The 13,656-nt window shown below is 44.8% G+C and overlaps 1 protein-coding gene across 3 annotated transcripts in view; it reads right to left on the bottom strand.

Annotated features, from left to right (window-relative positions):
• The window catches only part of RASSF8 (Ras association domain family member 8), a 91,718-nt gene extending 78,575 nt beyond the window's left edge, over positions 1 to 13,143 (bottom strand). For 2 of the 3 annotated variants that reach the window (XM_079774032.1, XM_079774034.1), the window contains exon 1: positions 12,727 to 13,143. The gene's annotated coding sequence lies outside the window, so the exon portion shown is untranslated. Of the gene's footprint in view, positions 1 to 11,448; positions 12,683 to 12,726 lie in introns of those variants that run through there. The other variant, XM_079774033.1, reaches the window with a different exon arrangement.
• Positions 13,144 to 13,656: the final 513 nt, after the last annotated feature.

Below are 13,656 nucleotides of genomic sequence, written 5' to 3'. Positions count from 1 at the left end.
CCCATAATCTCAGCCATTTCAAAATACTCAAGTCACACCCAACAGGGAGGAACCTATGCAAACATCTCACAGATACCATAACTGCATGGCTGTTGTGCATTCCTTGGTTGTCAGAATCACTGAAGTGGAAGGCCCCGGCATAATGACGTAATGGAGGGACTGGAACCCTGGACCCTGAAGGGTCCTGAAGTTGCTGCTTCTAATCTCACCTTGAACCCTCACTGCTGAACGATCTTCGACTATTCGTTTTAGACTTTCTTGAAAGGCAGAGGCCAATTCCTATCTTCGTAAAACCACCCACAGCAAGTATAATTCCTTTTGACACAACATGGGCTTTATAAATGTTTGTGGACTGAATATAAACAAGGTGATCTCAATACATTGAACTGGAAGACACTGAGTAGTACTCCAAGCCCCAGTTAATTATAAAACCATCTCAACATTTCCTAATGTAAAATCTGACTAAGTAGACATCTTAATTCAGGACAGAGACAGAATAACTGTGCTCCTCAAACCCAATCAGCAGAAAGCTAAACAAACTTTAAGACAATGTGATATCCTTGCCCCCCCTCCTCCACCGCCTCCCCCCCCCCCCCCGCCAGGGAGGGGGGATTATTCCACACCCTGGCTCCTTCCCCACCCCACTGCTAAATTTAGTGATATCAAGACTATTTGCAGTTCTTCAACAGACCTTGTCCTCCTTATATACTGTGGCTTGGTGCCTATTGTTTTATCTATATGGAGTACCCGCCCAGAAAATGCCTTTTCATTCTCAAGTCTTAGCTTGAGTGAATTTCCCTCTTAAACCCGACTTAGGAACGTGTTTCCAGAAGCTCTCACTTCCAACCCCACCCCAGGAACGCACATCTACATTTTATCCATTATCACATTCCAAAAAGTATTTCTTTAAATGCATGACCTAGATAAAAAGTATCTGGGAGATAAGACCTAAAAAAAAATTTTATTTGTCATATCCAGCTCACAGGCACTCAACAGATACTGTTTGAATGGAACAATGATGAGTAAAGGCGCCACCCAATCTACCAACATCTTTTATCTACAAATAGCTAACCTCTCCACATTGGGTTCAAGATAGAGTGCTTATCCCTCACTGTGTTTGGAAGAGGCAGGCAAGCTTGGAGTGCAGCCCCAGCAGTTTTCACCGCATTTGAATATTATTCCCATAGAAACAATACCAGCAATGAATGGAGTTACAGGCTGGGCCATCAAGCCCTATACTATTTAAAGCAAGCATGTCAAACTCAAAGGCTAACACGGGCCAAATAAATGAGACATGTGGTCCTTGGGCCGCAAGTTTGACATGCTTGATTTAAAGGATCTAAAACTACTAGTGATTGTAGGGACTCTCAGAGTTAGAAAATATTAGTAAAAGTTTCCTGCACATGTTATAGGCTGTTGTGGTCTAGACTAAAATCTTAGCGCTGCCTTGTAGTGTAAATATCCTTGGAAAAAGATATCTGCAGTTCCAGACCACCATGGACTCCTGTAACACTCCCATTGACATTTTAAATCAGGTGATCTCAATAGTGACAACACAGCCTTTGAATAGTGTTGTCTTTGTAGATTAGGCATTCCTCATGCGTCAGTTGGGCTTTCCTTCTTCCTTTTTCTACCTATTGCATTGGTATGATCAGGAAAAACTGGTTTAATGTTAGTAAAAATAAAACATAATAAACAAATACCCTGGGAGGAAAACCAACATACCACACTGACGTCTTCGCTCCAACCTCAGATGGGCCTTAGCACTGCTGAGCCTCCTCCCTCCTCCCCGGCCCCTTCTCACTGAGCACCTAGGGCTGCCTGCCCCAGAGCTTCTCTGCTTTGCTCAAACCCCCACCTCAAAGCCATGTGCTTTCATTTACAAATAACCAACTCGCCTCATTTCAGAGAAAATTAATGGCAACTGGACATAACTTCCCTCCCTGAGCCCCATCCTCTCTAACCCAGATTTTTAAATAAAGGATCTCACCATCTGGCAGACCTTCCCACTCACTGTCTCAAGTTAATCCTCATGGCCAAGTATCATCTCAGGATGATACCATCACACCCAGCTGAAGAATGGTTGAGCAAACGGAGGATCAAAGGGACTGAAGGACTCGTCACAGTCCCATGACTACTGAATGACAGAACAGATAGAATCTTGCTCTCCTGCTGCGTTCACACTGCACTGCAGTGCACAGTCCAGCACAGCCCCAACTTACAGCACTCTCCTTCACGCGTCGCATGGTCTAGCCGAGGTGGCCAACTGAATCTACTCAAGCACTTTACAAACAAACTTGCCTTTGCCTCTTTAAAAAAACAAACAATCTTTTTGGTTATAAAACACATGCTCAATACAGAAAATTTTGAAGACATTAAAAAGATGAAAGTGTAAGATTAAGTCATCCATGAGAATGAACAATCTACAACTATAAGTAATATGGATGAATCAGATAACGTTGAGTGTGAAAAATCAAACACAAGATAGTACATGCTATATGAGTCCATTTACATGATTCCAAAATTACAGAATGCCATTAGAAGCTAGGAACATGGGGGGGGCGGCCTGTGGGAATGCAGATAATGTCCTATTTCTTAACCTAGGCACTTGTTGCATGAGTATGTTCAGTGTGTGAAAATTCAATGAAGTGTATAATTATGATATGTACATATATATGTACATACAGGGTGGGACAAAAGTAGGTTTACAGTTGTGAGTATGAGAAACAGTTTATTCTTGTGTTATTTATCAATTATTATATTATTTTCCATATGAACAACTGTATACCTACTTTTGCCCCACCTATATTCACATATGCATAGATATACACATGTGCACATATATAATATCATATACTTAAAGGAAGACACATATTTATACTTTGGTGTATTTTCTTCTGGGTGCTTTTTTTCCTTGTGGTATGCCCATTTAAAAAAAATTGTGGTCACACTGTATAAGCTTATATTCTGACACTTCACCTAACATAGAAGTATATGAATTTACCCAAACTACTGTAAATGCTCCATAACTCTTTTAATGGCTGTATAACAGTCAACTGGGTGCCTATACCATAATTTACTTAACCAGTGCCCTGCTATCAACCATTTACATGTTTCCAATGTTTATTATTATAAACTAGAGGCCCAGTGCACAAAAATTCGTGCACTTGCGGGGAGGGGGAGGTCCTTCAGCCTGGCCTGTGCTCTCTCGCAGTCTGGGAGCCCTCAGGGGATGTCCAACTGATGGCTTAGGCCCGCTCCCGGGGGAAGCGGGCCTAAGCCGCAGTCTGGCCTCCCTCTGCAGGAGGCAACTGGGCAGGCCAATCAGGGGCCGGCGCTGGCCGGCCTTGGCCCCCGCCCCGCCCCAATTGCCCCTCCGCTGCCATTGGTCACTGCCATCCCTTGATCGCCATCCCCTCCCTCTGCCCGCTGGCATGCACCTTGGCTGGCCTGGCGCCGCCTGCTCGCTGGCCCCGCCCCCCACCAACTGGTCGTTCCGCCATTCAGTCAATTTGTACATTACACTTTTATTATATAGGATACTGTTGTAATGAATACTTTTACCCTTTAAATCACTTAGCCATTCTCTCCTCATACTCTGCTTTATATATTTACTAGAGGCCCAGTGCATGGATTCGTGCACTGGTAGGGCCCCTCAGCCTGGCCTGCGGGGATCGGGTCAAAACCAACAGTCCGACATCCCCCGAGGAGTCCCGGATTGCGAGAGGGCGCAGGCCAGGCCAAGGGACCCCACCCGTTCACAAATCCATGCACTGGGCTTCTAGTATGCATATAAGATATTTGGTTAATCTCTTCCCATCCTCCCCTCTTCCCCCTCCCCCCTTCCTTCTGAGATTCATCAGTCTGTTCCATGTTTCCATGCCTGTGCGTTGAGCATCTGCCCCCTGGTGGTCAATGAGCTTCATAGTTGACAGTTGAACGGTCAAACGGTCGCTTAGGCTTTTATATATACATAGATAAAATTGTATACTATAGCATATTTATAGCATTCTCATTGCTCAATAACCTTTCCAAAATCACAGACCACATCACCCCTCCTCGTGTCCTCCACAGACCCTACTCTTGAACATGATAGGTACTACTATTTGTTGAAGCCAAGTAAAACCTAACCATCTAAAGTTCAGTACCACCTCAGTCGTCCATGTAATATGAATGTTTTAGTCAGCTGTATTCCCAACTCTGTTTAGTCTGCACAGCTAAATGCTTGGAGGTAGTGTAGCCTGGTTCCCCTTGAGGTTATAAACACCAGCTAGCACAACTAACAGTGCCACACTCCAAGGATCCAATGAGAATCAGACAAGCTCCTGCCATCAAAGAGCTAAAAGTTGGTGGACAATTAAATATGAATCAGGCTTCACAAAGTCCAGCAGGAAGGGCAACAGGAAACAAAGCCTGACCCTTCCACTACGGAGCTTCCCAATCACAACTGTCCAGATGGGAACAAAGACCCGCCTCAGAGCCCAGCTCTGGAAACTCCGCCTGGTGAATGCCTTCATGTTCCTCAGTCTGTGGATGGATGTGCTTGCTGTATTTAAAATATGTTTTAAAGTATTTTACAAACATTACTAATCCCATCATATCTGATAATGCAAAAGTATGGTACATGTTTAAAGTGCTAATAAAAAAGAGACAATTATGATAGAAGCAAAAGAAGAGCTTTTACAAATAGTTGAGAGTGGAGAAAATATTTCTTTTTTATTTTTGCATATGCAGTAAAGATTGGGAAGATCCATGCAGAGCAAAGGATGAATGGGGCTGAGGGTGAAAAAAGGCTAACCGATACTTATTATAACCTAGCACAAATAATCAGTCAGAACAGAGAAGAGAGATCTTTTTCCATTTTGAATATACAACAAAATGATCAGGGCCAAAAGGTGGAACCTTGGCCCAATGTTAGTTTAGATAACTGTTCGCGAACACAGCCAGGGCTGAGCCCACTCAGCTTCTGCAATTCAAGGTGAGGAGTGAACTTGGACACTAAGGGGCTCCCAAGGGCTCCAAAGAGACCATAAAGGAGCCACCTGCCTCCGGAGATTTTTAATGTTGACAAAGCTGCTCCGCTTTAGGAAAAGGTGACCTACAGAACATCCAGCAGCAAGGGCATAACTGGTTATAAAGCTTCAAAGAACCAACTTATGCTCCTTGAACTGCATCGGGGGACTGCAAGCTTAAAGTCCTCTTCGTCACTTTGAACTTGTGAACAAATGAGCTTAAGAAGAGCCTTTCAGAAGCTCACCTGTTTGAAGGAGAGAGCTTCTGAAATTTAAATGCACAGGGAGAAGGGACATATGCATGAATATGGTATAGGAAGAAGGCAAGGTGGACTCCCAAGGGAGTGAGCCCCTCCCCAGGAAGAAAGGAGAGCCAGGCTGGGATTTAGAGCTATGTAGTCTTTTGTAGGTAAGGGAGAGGCTGAACCACATTTGTGCTTATACACCACTGGCAAGAAAGTAAAATGGTATAATCACTTTGGAAAACAGTTTGATAGTTTCTGAAAGAGCTAGACATACAGCTAACATGATCTAGCCATTTCACTCCTAGGTACTTACCCAAGATAAATGAAAGTATATGCCCATGCAAAGATTGTGTGCAAATGTAGCAGCTTTATTTGAAAGAGCAAATAATTAGAAACAACCCAATGTCCATCAATAGGTACACAGATAAATTGCTGTACATATATCCATACAATAGAATACCATTCAGCAACAAGAAGTAAACTACTGCTACATATATCAATATAAATCAATCTCCAAATTATTATTCTGGAAGAAGCCAGACCAAAAATGAGTACATACTATATATGATCCCATTAATTTAAAATTCTAGAAAATGCAAACTACTCTTTATACACGTGTGTGTGTGTGTGTGTGTGTGTGTGTGTGTGTGTGTGTAGTGATTTGAAATAGAGAGGAAGGGAGAGGGAGAGAGAGAAAGAAACATCTATGTGAGAAACACTGATTGCCTGAAACCCTGGGCATGTGACCTGACTGAGAATCGAACCAGTGACCTTTTGGTGCATGGGCCTGGCCAGGGCCAAGCTACTGTTATAGGGGCAGGGATAATGAAAAGGAAACAGTTTATAAAGGGGAGTGGGGAAATTTGGGGAGGTTGCTGGTATATTCACCTTCTTGATTGTGATGATGATTTCATATTTATATACATAGTCAAAGCTTCTGAAATGATACTTAAATGTGTTCAGTTTAGTGCATGTCAACTATATCTCAATGAAGCTATTTTTTAAAAAAGAAATACAAGGGGGAAAGTCATTATATTAAAAAAAAAAAAAAAGGGGGGGGGGAATATAGCACAAAGAAGCCACTTTAGGTTTCCTGACATCTAAGGCATCTGGAACTAGAACTTGTTCTAGAAGTGGCCAAATGTTACCTTAAGCATTGCAAAACATTCCCAACCTACTTTTCAATAGTATTTCTACAGTAGGGTTTCAGAGATCATAAATCTGCACCAATATTTTAAGCAAAAATAAGAGTAAGAGTTTACTTTTGTGTCCAATATCTATCCATTAAGAAGGACACACTAATTTTTTCAATGTATATACTTACTTATATCTGGAAGAATAATTTAATTTTAAGTGATTTTCCCATAATAACATTTTTGGAATTAAAGGTAAAAATGACTTAGCACTCAGAAGCCAGTGACAGTCAACAGGAGTGACAAGGTCCATCAACCCCATGAATAAAACCTGGTGGAAACAATCACCACTCTTCTCTTGTTACAACCTATCTGTCTGCTTTCTTATGAAAACAAGGAGTAAAACATAAGCTACTGAATAACAAAGTATTTTTTTCTATTTATTTATTGTAAGAAAAGGTTTATTAATCGAGAAGGTGCCAACCAAGAAGATGGGAGACCTAAAGGTGCCTCAAACCCATGTTGCTGGAGTAGGTTAAGGGTTTTTAAGGGGCAAGGGGAACAGATATGGGGGAGTGCTGGTGGGGCAAGTTTTAATAGGAGGACCTCGGAACTTGGCATTTATGACAAAGGGTGTCAGCCCGGGATCTTTCTGGACAACGGACCCTTGGCTTCTGAAAGAGTTCCCGTCTTTTAGTTCTGGTTAGGTTCTGCATGTGTGGGGTGGGCGTAGGGGGGCAAGACTTTGGTTCTGGGTGCAGCTGGAGGTCAAATTTCTCTCACAAAATATTTTTCTAAATACATAAAACTTGGACAGCACTGGAATTAATTGTAATAAGCTTTATGAAATACCTGAATGTGACAAAAAAAATTGCCCAAAACAAGTCTTATAAATCCTATAACAAGGCTGTGAAATAAATAGGTAATATTATTGGTGCTAAAGAGCTTCAGGCAACTTGCACAAGGTCATCCAAAGTAACTACTAAGTCCTATGTACACGAGGGAAAAAATAACCAGCGCTCCCAGCTATAACTTTATTTCCACAGTGGTGGCTATTTGTGATGCAAATGTCCTGGGGACATGCACAGAGGCAAATCATATGATGTGCCCCCCTCTAGCCCCACTCCCAAATTTTTATACAAATAAAATCAGGTCTAAAAAAACACACAAAATCAGGTCTAAATAAACACCAAGGCAGGGTAAAGGGTCTGGCTAGAGAGGACATCTCAATCTTGTCAAGCCTTCCTGACTAGAAAGCAAAGGGTGGGGGAAATTAGGGTATCATAGGAACAATTTCCTTGAGTGAAGCAAATGTATGAAAAGCTTAAGGTTCCTTTTTATTATTTTGACCAGGTGAACTACTCACTCATCTTCTGTGAGAACATTTGCCCAGAGCTCAGCACATAATAGGAGCTTTAAAATGCTGCTTTAATCCTCCTGTTTTCCCAACCGAGAGGCATTTAGCTCCTGGCTGGCAAAATCTCAGGGTCCAGACCACTCAGATACAAATTTTGGGGGAAATCCAGAGGTTGAGTGCAAAGATATAAATCCTGAAAGAACTAGAATCAACTGCCAAGTTCCCTATATACTTAGTGATCTACAAGATACAAACTAGAAAATAACTGGGATTATCCTCTAAGGGTGTGCAGAAAAGTTCTAAAAGGAAACAAAAGTCCTCAAAAAACAAGTCAAAAGAAAATGTGGGTGATTATGTAAGAACTAGAGACGAGAAACATTAGTAATAAAGACAAAAGTACTTCCGAGTTATAGTGCATCAAACTAATATTGTGTAAAGAGCAAGCACATGACAAAAATACTCAAACAAAGCTTTAAACCTTCTTTGGCCTTGTAAAGTCATGAGACTTTTTGGCTAAAACAAGGAATGCTTTAGTTAGTGAGAAAGGGAAAAAGAACTTCCAGACCTCTAGGTGGCTCCCATTTTTAAACAACTATAGTACTCCTCTACCTTAATGGTCGAAAGAAATCTATTTCCGCAAGTCACATCAACAGCTGGACAATACTAAAATCCTTAGAGCTGTAACTTTCATTTTTCTACTACAGTTTTCCCTACTTTCCTTTGAAACCAGTCAATAGCTGCCGACTAATGTGTTATCACATGACATGTGTAATATGACATGGTAAGAATTTTTTCTTTCAGTAATCCTGTAATGAAAAAAGCATAATTACTTTAAGGATGTACTTAGTAAAAGGATTATCTACAACAGAAAAATCACAAGGGTAACACTAATTTAAAGATGTCTCAATTTATTATTATGAATATTTTCACAGAATCCAAATGCATTAATTTTACCTAGCATCTGCAAAAACTGTTTCATATTATACATAAAACCAGTCTGGCCCTAGCTAGTTTGGCTCAGTGGATAGAGCATTGGCCTGTGGACTGAAGGGTCCCAGGTTTGATTCCGGTAAAGGGCACATGCCCGGGTTGCGGGCTCAATCCCCAGTAGGAGGCATACAGGGGGCAGCCGATCAATGATTCTCTCTCATCATTGATGTTTTTATCTCTCTCTCTCTCCCTTCCACTCTGAAATCAATAAAAATATATAAAAAAACAAACAAACAAACAAAAAATAAATAAAACCAGTCTAGCTTTTCTGTTATGAAAAGCAGATTTAATAGTGCTAAGAAGGCAATCAAATCTCAAATATAAAACTGATGTTACTAATCTTATTATAACAATAACTATTTATTGCATACCTATTATACACACACACACACAAAACAGGCACTGAGTACAAACTGGTGAATAAACCAGGCATTATTCCTGCCCTCAAGAACAAGAGAGAAACATTAAACAATGAAATAATATATAATTATAAATTGTGGAAAATATTAAGGAAAATGATGATTGTGCTATGAGGGAGAAAATCAAGGGGTTCCAAGTTACATGATGCTAAGGATGGGCTTCTCACAGACTTTATAAAGGACACGTGAACCAGCATTCAGGACAAGAAAGTACTCAATGAGATGGTCATAAGATAGAAAGGCCAACAGCATGAGCAACAGCCCTCAGGTGAGTCCGCTGGATAACTGCCAATGTGATGAGAGATAAAGGCAGCAAGCAGGGGTCAAATCACGCAGGACCTTGTAGGCTTGACGAGAATTTTACATTTCATTCTAAGTATAGATGTGTTTCCTAAGAGCTTTGACGACTTTAAGCAGCAAGTGACTTTTTTCTTTTTCAGGATGTGTGGGAAAAGGGATGGAAATGGGTGTAGAGTGCGTGCAGGAGGCCTCCAATGGGGAAAGATAACGGTGGCTCGAACTAAGATGGTAGTATAATGAAGACTAAAAAATCAGACAGGTTCGAGAGAGGGTTTGCCAGAAGAGTGGATAGGACTTTGTGACAAACTGGTTGGTTGGGGGTCATAGAACAAAAGAGAGAGTGAAGGATAATTTTAGCCTTCTGGCCTGAGCCGAGTCACTCTTTGGGTGGATGAGATGAAAAAATAGCAGAAACAATTGGAAAGGTTAGGTAATCAACTATGTTGACACTGAAGTTCTGGGGACGTCTGAGATGCTGCCATTCATTGGCCATGATGTGCCAGGCACTGTATTAGGTGTTCTACTTTACCCAACATCCCTTTTAGTAGCAATATTCCCATTGTACAGAGAGCAAACTGTAGATCACAGAAGCTGAAGTAGCATAGCCAAACTCAACCAGCTCAGAGTGACAAAGTCATACCTGCCGCCCAAGTCTGGCTGGCTGGCTGGCTGTGGGGTAAGCACTCTTTCTACTATACAGAGTTCTTGGAAACTATCTCTACACTTTGAATTTTCAAGACTATTTATGGTTGGAGCAAGCTAGCACCCAAGGAGAGTAAACAGGTGCTTACTTTTAAATTTTTTTTAAAATCCAAATCCTCAGATTTAATGCATAATGTTTTCCTCTCCCACTCCCATCCCTATTCCACTTCTACATGCAAAGAGTCTTGTAACAGTTTGGATACTAGCAAGATATCTAGGACCTTAATGTTTTACCATAAATAGCAAAGCCATTATGCCAGGAATCAGCCATAATGAAAAGAGAAAGAATATTCAGCAGCAAATAATATTTTTACTCTCAAGTCATTACATACATCAACATAAGATAGGTCAATTAATGAGCAAGAACTTGGAAAAACTAATCATTTCTCAAAATGACAAAGGCATTCAAGTAGAAAATGCAAGACACCCAGGACAGAAGGCTACAAAAGCCAAGCATTGAGATTCACATAAAAAAATAAAAACCTTAAAAAAAATTAGGCGCCCTGGCCGGTGTGGCTCAGTTGGTTGGGTGTTGTCTGGTGCACTGAAAGGTGGCCAGTCCATTCAGTCAGGGCACATGCCCAGGTTGTGGGCTCAATCGCCAGTAGGGGGCGTGCAGGAGGCAGCCGATAGATGTCACACTCTCACATCAATGCTTCTCTCTTCCTCTCCCTTCCTCTCTCTCTAAAAATCAATTTTAAAAAATCTTTATTAAAAATTAGGCAAAAAGAAATAATACCACAACCACGTAGAATTTGAAATCTGCAATTCCCAGATATCTTAATCAAATGCCAAATTCAGAGATCTCAACCAAATGCTCCTAAAAACTTAAACATTCTCTCCTTTTCAACTGCCTTCCCCTGCATGTTGACACTGAGTGTCTTCCCTGTCCGCACATGGTTTATGCTCCCCCCCCCCGCCCCGCCCCTGAGCTCTCTGATGTCCCCCTCAAGCTACTGAAACCCAGAAATTAGGCTTGATCAATGAGCCTAGAAAGAAGGAACTCGATGCATTACTGCCAATTGTGTCTATTACTGAAAGTACCCGCTAGAGACTCTTAAAAGGAGAGAAAATGAGGGAGGGAGATTTTTGAAAGGTTTCATCATCTACATTACGAATTACATTTGGTTGGGTCTGATTCTTCAATAGAACAGACATCAAATTATGTTCAGTCTTCTTAAAGTGGGGTATGGTCACATGTAATTTCTATGGCTTGGGGAAGAGTTCTCCATAGAGATAAATAAAATTAAAAAGTACCATTAATATGCCCACTAAAAGATAAATACTCACAAACCACTCTCCTAAATGGCAGTGCTGTGTCCTGCGCCCCGATTCTTGTGTCCACCTCTCCCTGCAGAGGGCTAGCTGGCATTCACTAAATGCCTCAACCACGCAAAGGACAGGATGCTGAAAATCCATCAAGAAATCTTCCTATTTTCTGTTCCTTCAAAACAGGATCACTAACTCCTGGCAACCCAAGGGTGAAAGAAAAAGAAAAAGAAAAAGAAAACCTGAGGTCTCCTACCAAAATGAGTACTCAGTCCTTAACCGACAGAAAAACAGAGATCCATACATATTAAAAGACACTTCCTGGGGACACAACAGATCTAATGAAATGCTGAGCCACCTTATACTGGAAAATCCTGGCATCGCCAAGCGGTAGTAATTTTTTTAATGCAATGCTTTGACGTCTTGACAGGGCTAACCTGACGGATTTAAGCTATGAGAACGTGCGCTGCATGTTTATTTCCCTTCTCAATCCCTGAAGATCAGGGGCAACACTGACCCGCAGTTCCATCCGACGCCTGCACAGCTCGCTGCCTTTGGATGCTGAGAAAGTAAGTGGTTTAGGCAACACCCGGCGGCTCTGCGATGCTAACCTAACCACGCAACGCCCGACTACCAACCAGGTGCTCGGCTGGTGAGACACAGCGCCGCGCAAGGACCCACGTCCACAGCTCACGTCCCTTCAGGTGGAAGCTTAAGTTTTCTGCGATTTACCCTCTCCAAGTTTCGAGTGTGCAAAACGGAATTACTTTGAAAGTCACCGCTTCGGGACCCCTCCCTACACAGATCGGCGGCCCGGAGGGGGGGGGGGGGGAATAGAGACGGAGGAGGGTTCATCGTTCAGACAAAAATTTTAAAACCTATAAACAAATCATTGTTTCAGAGGAGAAAAATAAAGCGTTTCACCAAACCGCCACCCGGCAAGCGAGCATCCGATTTCCATTCGGAGGAAAAAAAATAGGAGAGAAACTAGACATACATTTTCCTTCCCAACAAAAGTGGCCTCTAAACTCCCCTGCCAAGGACACTGGGAGGAAACGGAGGAGCGAGGAACAAGCGCCCACTTTGCAGGCAGACGCGTGTGCGCGGCGGGGAGGTCGCGCAGCAGGGACCCCGCGGGGAAAGGTGAGCCGGCGGGAGCGGGGTGGGGGCGGGTCGGACGGAGAAGCCCCAGGTCTGGAGAGGGAGCGGGCTCGGGGGCTCGGGGAGCAGGCGGGAGGGGGGTCCCGGACGCTGCCCAGAAACCGCGGCCGCCAAGGAAAGTTCAGACTCCATACTCACTCAGTTTCGCAACTGCGCCGCCCCCGCAGGCCGCCCGGCCCGGGGCGCTGGGGACGCGGCGGCGGCGCCCGGAGCCCGGAGCCCGGCGGCCGTCCCCGCCGCGCAGCTCCCGCGCGCCTGGTTCCGCGGGCCGCGCGCCCCGCACCGGACGGAGGCCCGGGCGCCCTCTCCGCGCACCTCCCGGCGGCGCTAGGTGAGCGAGGACGCCCCAGGCGGGGCTGCGGGAGTGTGCGAGGCGCGGGCAGCGACGCCGCCGGCGGGAGCCGCCCCCTTGCACCGCCGCCGCCGCCGCCACCGCGGGTTGGACGGGCGAGCGAGGCCGGGCGAGGAGCCGGGCGGCGGGCGCGGTGCGGGCACCGGCGAGCGCGGCAGCGGACTTCGCGGCCGGCTGGCTCCTGCGGCCGGCGTCTGGGCGGGGGGCCGGGCTGGGGGCCGGCCGGGCGGCGGCGGCTCCGCCCCTTGGCCGTGCCGCGGGCTGCGCGCGCGAGAGGAGCGGTGCGGGGGCGCCCCCCTCGGCCGGCACTCGGGTTACAGCCGCCGCTCCGGTCCCCGGCCCGCGCCTCGCCGGTTCGCCGGTCCGCCGGCGCCGGGGGGAGACCTTGTAACGGAACTGGGACGCCAGCGCTGCATTGTGGGAGCTTTGGCAGCGGCGGGAGCGCGGCGGGGCCGCTCACTCCCCGGGCCCCGCTCGTCTGGCCTCGCCGCCGCTGGGCCCGCCTCACCCCCGGCCCCGAGGCCTGAGGGCCAGAGGCCACCGTGGAGAGGTGACCGGTGCCGCACTGACTTTCAGGAGAGCAAAATCTTCCCTAGCCCGGGGTGACTGGTAAAACGGCCCTCCACGGTCACCCCGGAAAGTAGGAAGCTCTTCCCGCAGACGCTTAAAAAAAAAAAAAAAGCCCTTCCAAGCCCCAAGGACCGGGTTTGAATTGC

This window comes from Cnephaeus nilssonii (genome assembly GCF_951640355.1).
Source record: "Cnephaeus nilssonii genome assembly, chromosome: 6".
Classification (NCBI taxonomy): Eukaryota; Metazoa; Chordata; class Mammalia; order Chiroptera; family Vespertilionidae; genus Cnephaeus; species Cnephaeus nilssonii.
Note: the sequence above shows the minus strand (reverse complement) of the source record. Positions and strands in the feature narration are given on the sequence as shown.